The sequence below is a fragment of the Centruroides vittatus genome, unplaced genomic scaffold, assembly GCF_030686945.1.
Source record: "Centruroides vittatus isolate TY-2023 unplaced genomic scaffold, ASM3068694v2 contig_862, whole genome shotgun sequence".
Taxonomy (NCBI): Eukaryota; Metazoa; Arthropoda; class Arachnida; order Scorpiones; family Buthidae; genus Centruroides; species Centruroides vittatus.
The window spans coordinates 1,531,314-1,540,646 of NW_027122562.1; positions in this window are offsets into that span (position 1 = coordinate 1,531,314).

The following is a 9,333-nucleotide window of genomic DNA, read 5'->3' on the forward strand; positions in this document are numbered from 1 at the left end:
CCGCTTGCAACTCGATAACCATTATAAAATTTAATTTAAATTTATGGCTCTTAAATTTTTAAAATTAATGATGCTTCGTTCCTCTCGCTAACCAATTTTAATTAATTATAAAACTGATTCACATTCTTCTTTATCCGCTTAAGGCATTAATTGGTAATTAAATTATACAAATTAAATTTTTTAAATAAAATTTCCAAAATTTTTAATATATTCGTAAAAATCGATTTAAAGTAATAACATTATTATAACTTTAAATATAAGTAATTCATAATATATTGTTAATGGGTATGTTCTACAATAACACGTGACTTCAATGACTCATTTTGATCACAAAATCACATTAAAATTCTATAAAATATATATTATTATTGTGTAAGATATGCATTAAAACACGCAGATTGACTTTTTAATTAGGGAATATTCAGCATTATTTCTGTAATTTATAAATAATAATAAAAGCTACATTTATTATTATTATTATTAAGTTAAAAATTTTGTAAATACGATAAAAATAGTGCTTACTTTTTAAAAAATTTTATTCTATATTTAAATATAACGCTTCAAAATCCTATTAATTAAAGAAATAATATTTAAATAAATGCGAATATCACGGAGATTAAACATAAATTCATGTTAAAATCTACTTAGAAAACAATGCATATTTATAGTTACGAATCTCATTATTAAAAAAAAAATTATAATGATTTTTCAACGATGTTCGGGTGATCAAACTACACGTGAATATGTTTTCACGTGATGTGAGCTTATTACGTCATTTCCTCCCACATGGGTCTTTCTGAACACGTGTTTAGGCTGCACATGCAACATAGTAGAGCAGTGGGTCAAGGTAGAATGTATTCTGGCTAGGACAAACGCGTCAAAATGCTTATTTTTCGCTTCAGACGCATTAGACGTAACGGAATGAGTAACGGTGTAGTTGTGTGACCTCATTCTTATATAGATTCTCTATAACTGCAAGACCTTGGAGTTTCTAATCACAGTAAAAATTCAGAAATGAAATGATTATATAATTATGCATAAAATTATTTCTTGAAAATTTTATTTTTAAGCTTTATTATCCGTTAAATAAATGAAACATATTTACGTATATGCAAGAATATAATAATATTTTACGCTTTCAAATCATTGTTTAATGAATAAATAAGTCATATTCGCTCTCAATCAGACAAACAAACAATTATTTTGATTTATAAGTTTCGATATTTTAATGGTAAAATAAATAAATTATTGTTTTTTTTTGTTTCCATAAAAATTTAGAACAATCTGAAAGCGAAATTTCAGTTTCCTTAACACTATATTTTGTCATAAGCAAATATATTTAACAGTTATTCTAATTGCATTTAAGCAATACTTTATTTGTATTATACTAAGAGGAAATATTATATTTACTCTTATATGCGTAACAGTAGGGTTACTACAAGTAATTGCAAGTAATTTAATTAAAATTTCGTGAGAAAATGTAGCCTAAATTTTAAGCTTGCGAAATTTTTAAACGCATTATTTATTATTTATGTATGATAAAGTGACTGCAAGCTAAACGTAACAGTTACGATATTACGATTTATAATTTGAAAATTGCTTATTTGATTTCTGTATTTTACAATGAAATAATTATTCTTTATCGTCTATTTAGGATAAAAATAGAAACAGTTTAATTAAAGAGACTACCGTAACGACAGTTATAGAATCTAACTGTTTTGTAACTCTATTAAGATGGGATTTATAGAACAGTCAGAGAACGTAACATCTATGATACCTGCTAAGCAGACTGTGAAATATTTAATTGGAAAGTTTCAAGCAGGAGTAACATGGTGCGATCTATAGCTGTTCTGTATTTCTACACCATGAAATTTGCAGAACAGTTGAAGAACGTAACATGTGTTATGGTTGGATTATGAGATATTTGCTTAGTTCGTAGCTAATAACTATTTTATTTTTGTCATTAGTTACGAATTACGTTTGCATGCATTACTATACTGAAGTATATTGGCATCATCGCGGATGATTCGTTGACTTATGACTATGACAAGATTTTTGAGGGATTGCTATAAACGAGAATAGCGACTAATTGCAAAATAAAAGAGCTTATTAACTTATGAAGCAAGTTCTCGATTGGTAGTTACTGATCTGCATGGCAACAATCAAATAGGGCAATGAATTACGATGTGATCTTTAATGAAACCATTTCTTTATAAATAATAAACTAGTTTGATAAGGAATTTAAAAGTTAAAAATCGTAATTTGAAGTATGTTTAACTTATTTTTGTCATCATTTTAAATAATAAATAATGTTTTCGAAGAATTTCGTAAGCATAAAGTTATGCGAATGAACATCTGTTTAAATTATCTTGAAACACACTTTATAGTTTACTTAATCTGTACATTAATTCCATATTTGTTTAATCGTTAATAACTAAATTATTATATAGGCATATATTTGAAATATTCCACGTGCTGTACAATTTGGATTTTAAACTCGATTTTTGTCTTCTTAACAATAACTTTTATTTCAAAAACTGATTCAAAAATCTTTGTAATTCGAAGGAGCGTAAACAAATTGTTATGTTAACGTTCAGAAAAGCTTTATTTAATTATTTTTATATAATTAAATGTTATTTTATACGAATTTTCAATTTATTTTTTAAATTAATAACCCAACGCCCACAGAAAAATTTATTATATCAATAACTATAAAATTTGATAGTTTAAACTTGATTTAGTTTCTGTTCGTGAGCTCTTTTTTTTTATATTTTTCTTGAGGTACTCTGTTTTAAATATTTCATTTAATAGCCACTTTTTTCTCAAAATTACTTTTTTAAAATGAATTCATGTGTACTATTTATTGTTTTAATACTGTAACTCTAAGTTACTATTTACGAAGCAGAGCAAAAGTGGAGACTATTTTTAGCGACTTTGAGAACTTACACGCAACATAAAAAAGTAAGAAGACTAACAAAAAAAAGTTCGAATGGAGCTTTAAAAATGGATAATTTATGGTAAGTTTGGAAAATTAAAAAAGAGAATAACCGGATTTTAAATGGGAGGAAGATAAAAATTGATTGATAAAATCATATTCTGTGCTGTTCTAAACACCCCTTGTATATTTTATAGTTTAAAACGTTTCAAAAATTTGCTGAGTGCTTTATAATATTATTAATCAAAAGTATATTACTTAAAGATCAATTATTCATTATACTTAAATTTTTAATATTCGTCATATTCATTGAGCATTAATAAATATATTTCTATACTATTTATACATAGTTTAACACATGAAAACAATATTTTATGCTATAAAATTACAATTACAAATTATGTAAATCATACTGTCAATATAGTTAATAAAACTGTATTTTAAATTTTACTTTTATAATAATGAAAAAAATTAATTTTATCTAAAATTCCTGTTTTTAAATGCAGAGAATTCATTACATCCTAAGACCATTGACGTTGGCTGGTAATTTTTTTTTTTTTCTGAACTTTTAAAAGTTTGTAAGATTTTATCTTAATGTTTGTTATTTCATAACAATTCATACAAAACTCATTTATATGTTTGCAAAAATCATATTTTTATGATTTCATCCATTTACAGCAACACCTGTCATTTAATCAATACATTGTTCACGACTGTTTCAAGAGTTTTTATTCTATGCTGTAAACTCCTGGACTCTATCAAAACAAATTACAGACATTCAACATTCATCTGAAATAAAACTCGAATTTCATAGATACCTAGTGAATAAAACTTCACTTAAAATACATTCAACACACACAGTGCTAGTCAGTTCATCTTCTCTCGTAAAGTGCTATGAATACGTTTATTGTTTTTTCATTTTTGACTACACCATAGGATCGCCCATAAATTACGTAATGATATTTTTATACTTTTCAACTATCATCCTGAAATGCTCCGTAACGCTGTCGCCTATACCCACCTGCAAAATTACGTAACGCATAACCTCCATAGACCCTTAATTGTACTAACGAATAGAACATAGTGCGGTGTACTAAACATTTTTAAAATTACATGTATAACGTACAAAGCATCGATATAAACAGCACGGTTCGCTATGCAACACTTCAGAAACAAAAACAAAAGTCATTCTATTACCCAAGGGTTGAGACTATCATTACGTAACGTCTTTGTAAACACCCCTACCCCTTAAAATGCATCGTAACGATTTCCAGCATACCCAAATCTGCGTTACGTATTTTTTGTACTGTTCCCATGTGAGCGCCTAGAGGGTCTTTTTTTCCGTAACCATCTACATCCATACCCATCGTGTGAATTCGGTCTAGCCTATGATGGTGGCAGACCTCGATCCTCCGACCGTAGCCCAAAGAATACTTGCAAATAAATATTAAATAGAAAATAATTCAACGTCTATCAATTACTAACGTAAAAGTATGATTTTACATTACAAACGACATTGTTATCATCAACTTAAATAACTTGTGTATAGACTTAATTTTTATTAATAAACGACACCGCTGAATTTTAATCGGGTTATAATATGGTTAATTAATTATAAAAAATATTACGTAATATGTTGGCGGTTAAGCCGCCATATTATATTAAATGTGAAATTAATTAATTAATTAATTAATTTAGAACATTGTTGAAATAAAGATCGATTCGGAGTGGAACCCGCAACGTATCTGCACAGTAATCTGCAGGATTTGCGGATTCCTTTCCTGATCGATCTTCTCTTCCAGAATGTTCTAAATTAATTCTTTTGTTTTTAATTATTAAATTTAATGCAATATGGCGACTTACAAATTACATATCTTTATAATTAATTAGACATATTATAGTCCATTAAAATCCGGCGGTATCGTTTGTTTATCACTATGTCAGACTTAGTTTACGCTTTGTATGTATATCTTATTATACTTTTTCTTGTTTGAAGTTCTTCAGTTTAGTGCCAACCTCGATTTAGTGCCAATTTACTTTTATTATAATGAATACTTTTATTATAATACAGTAAACGAATTACAATGCTAAATCGAAATTTGTATATATTAACTCAAAAAATACTGTACTGTACATACCCTCATATAGTGAGTTTCCTTATATAGTAAATGAAACTTATTTTGTGAGGGAAACTTTCTCAGGATATAGTGGATGCCCTGTACTTTTCGAATTAAAAGGAATGTTTTCTTAAGAGCATTGCATGATTTATAGCTTATGAACCTTGCAATTTTCTATAATAAATAACATTTGTTCTATATAAATATACAATTAATCTTTGATTCATTAATGTACAATAATTAAAATTGATCTAGTTTGATAATTAAGAATATTTATTTCTTTTATTTAAGTTCTATTTTTCAGTTGTTTTTTTTTTAATTTAAAAAAACCTTAAATTATATATTACTGTATCCTCTATTTTATATAAATTGTAAATGAATACAAGTGGAAGAAAATACGATTAATAAGTCTTAATTCAGTAAATGATACGGTTAATTATTCATTAATAAAACAAAAAAGTTACTTGTAATGGTATTTTTTATAATAAAATTTAATAATTAAAAATGTAAATAATCAAGCAAGATATTTTTTGTTTTATTCAATTTTTTACCTGTAATAAATTATTATATTTGTATCATTCATATAAAATAAATTTAATATTACATTTATTTTATATAAATGTTTAAATATAAAATAGAAATATATAAACATTTTAAAATGAAAAAAAAGAGGATCTTTCGTTTATATAAATTTAAACAAATAAATAAATATGTATCCTTTTTCGTAGGTCTTTATTAGCATTTTATTATAAAATATGCATTTATAAACTGAATGTTAAGTTTTCATAAGTAAAATTTTATAAAAATTTATAAAATTGTTTTCTTCTTCAAATATAATATTAAAAAAATTAATTGTTTAAGAAATAAAACAACTTTGTAAATTTAAATTCTATTAAAACAAAATAATTTTTGATATTTTATATACTTAGAAAAAAATATATGCAATTTCATTAAATGTTTTATATTCGAATTTTAAAATTATTTAATATTTTAGTCTTTAAATAAAAAAACAATTATATTAACTGCAAATATTTTTCACTTATAAGCTGTTATAGAAGCTGAAATTATAACCTGATAAAAATCTAATTTTTATTTAGGACTAATTTCTTCAAAAATCTTCAATTTATACAACGATTATTTTAAGCATAGGCAATCTCGTGCGAGGCTCTAGGCAAAGATTTGCCTAGAGCCTCGCACGTTTAAGAGTCCTAAACAAGTGAAAGTAGAGAAAATTAAGCCCAAAATGACATATCTTAAACAAAACAAGCAATACAACTCACACAAATGTGATATAAGAAACTGTTTATTTCATATACACAAAGGAAGGTATGCCATATTCAATAGTACAGTACTTTCAAGACTTACAAGACTAGGCTTTGGTTCAAAAAAATGATGATAAAAAATAAAAATTAAATCTCAGTGTGCCCACATACTTGTGGGAAAAGTGACATATGCCAGTATACGTAGGCGAAATTCTACTCATTGCATAGATCAGAAACAAATGTTTTGGCGTGGAGAATAAGATCAGCACATTCCTTACGGCTCCATTTCATGCACTTTAAACTGAATTCATGTCTCCTTTGACCGAAATTGAAGATACAACTCATTATAATATATACAAGGCGGGTTTTCTCGTCGCTGTCTGTATTATTATCGGAATTTGTGACCTTGTCTTTAACAATTTCCTCGCAGGTTTCTTAGAATCTTGCGGTAAAATAGGTCTAAACACCAGAAGTCTCAAGGATCTCGATCTTGATGGTATAGACTTAGCTCTGGGATTAAGTGCAGTAAGAATTGTTTGCATTGTTTTATTGCTTGTTGATGACCGTGCTGGTTACTTTCCATCTTTCGGCTTTTTAAGCCTAATTTTTAATTTAAAAATTAAGACTTTTATAAATTTAACTTGTAATTTTTTTTCTTGCCCTTATATTTTTACGCCGGACTCTTCTTCTTAGAGTAGACTGTGGAGAGTGTTTGCAGCTTTCTGGCAACCTATTTCCTTATTCTTCACAACTAAAATTGCTGTTTTTATTCATTCACTAGTAGATGGTCATGGGTTCGCTCCTCACCAGCGTGTTTTCCGGATTTTCTTCATGTGACTCCTAAGCGACTTTGTGTTCTAGTGACAGTTGCACCTTCCACCAATAATTAGGGAAACTACGTAATGTGTTGCTTTTTCCAAGTATGTCATTTTGGGCTTATTTTCCCTACGTTTTTTGATTTTGGTTCAATCCTGTATCAGCTAGAATTTGTATAATACAAATATTAAATGGCATGGGCTTTATTTTTAATGGGCATAATATAAATTTATATAAAAGAGGCCTTGTCTAAAGCCTCACACAACATAAAAAACATGAAAATTTCAAACGGTGCCATTTTATAATTAATTATAAAAAACATTTAAATTTAACTTAAGTTTTATTTTTATGTGTTATTTATTAACACGTTCTTCTCAACATATGAGTTTACTATTGACTAATAGTTTTTCTCCTATTCCCACTCAGACAAATGTCGAATTCGAATGTCGTTAACCTGATGATGGCCCATTGAATACGTTGAAAACGTTTGTTTTATAATTAAATTTATTTGGTTTAAGGTGTGTTTGTTTTATAATAGTTTTTCTTTAGACTACCTTCAGGTACTACACATTAATATAAAGGATCTGAAGATGGGCAAGACTAAGTAGAAAATGCTTGTCAACAATGAGCTCATATGCGGTAAGAAACTGTTAATTTATGTTAAAATGTGGATAAATTTTTTCAAGTTTTATCACCCTGCTAGGATTTACGTTTAACTCAACGATCTGAAACTACAGCTGAACTTCGATTTAGTGCCAATCAATTGGCACTAAATCTAGCGTGGCGTTAAATGAAGCACTTCAAACAATATAGGCTTGTAGTAGTAACGAAGTCTACATACAATTTTGAGGTTGAGATTGTGAGAAATTGAGTGATTTGGTGATAAAAACGTTGTTTACAATGCAAAATTGTGCATTTAGTAATTCACAGATACTGAAGAATTTTCTATTTAATATTTATGGGAAAGAATTTATTAGTAATTTATGACAGTGACATTATTTAGAAGGGAGTTTGGTCGTAGAGGTTGATAAAGGTTTGATTGTATTTTATTTTAAAACAAAAATTCTAAATAAATCTCTCTTTAGAATTTTAAAATTAATATTTTTAAATTGTTAAGTAAAAAATAAAATCTAAAGAAAGTAATTACACACATATTCAAACATATTTAAAAGTTTAAAAGAAAATTAATTTTACACATAAAGGCGTTGTGTGACATTTTTCTAATACAATGCCTAATACAACGCCTGAAACAATTCAAAATAATTTAAACTTAGAAAAATGTCATTTATGGAGTGTCCTACTTATTTCTATACAAAATTGCTCAATTTTTAAAGCCAATAACACGGTGTAACGCGTAAAAATAACCGCTAAACCCAGGTCATGTAGGGTGCAGTGTGACAACCTTCGACATTTATTTGACAACTACTGTTACCATAACAACTGATAAAGCATAACCGAAAAACTCAGAAATGTAATCGATAGTAAAAATCATTCAATTGATATTAAGTAAGAATACATTGGTAATATAAATAGCTACAATAGGTTTCACTAAATACAATACAGGCTAAAACTTCTATGGTTTCTTCAAATAGTTATTTATATAAGTTGGTTTCTTTATATAACTACGCAAGATTTTTTATTTAGTTTTTGTTTTATTTATATAAAAAATGCAAATTTAAATTAATTCACTTTATATAAATTTGAATATCTTTTAGAATTTGATACATTATTTTCTTTTAATTAATACTAAAATTTCAATTATTTATTACATTTATTTTTAATCTTTCGCAAGAGATAATAAGTAGAAAAAAATTTAAGAGAAGAAAAAAAGAACTGAATAATGTTGAAATTTTGTTAAAAAGATATTTAAGAATTATATTTTAAAACATAAAAAAAAAAATCTTTTTATATAATATAAATTCTATTTATATCGAGGTTTTGATGTAAGTTTAACACTTATGACTGTTCGCTATAAAATAAATCTAGTGGATTCTTGATATGGCGATTCTGTTGCTCCTTGGTATTTTTTTATAGTACAAAACTCTTGATATAGTAAATGATTTTACTCGGTCTTTGAGAGTTTACTACATCGATAATCCTTTGTAATTTATAAACAAACTATTTTCTACTCCATTACAGAAAAACTAGTAAAGACAAGGGGAGGGAAGAGCTTATAACTTTAAGACTAAATTCGTTAATATTT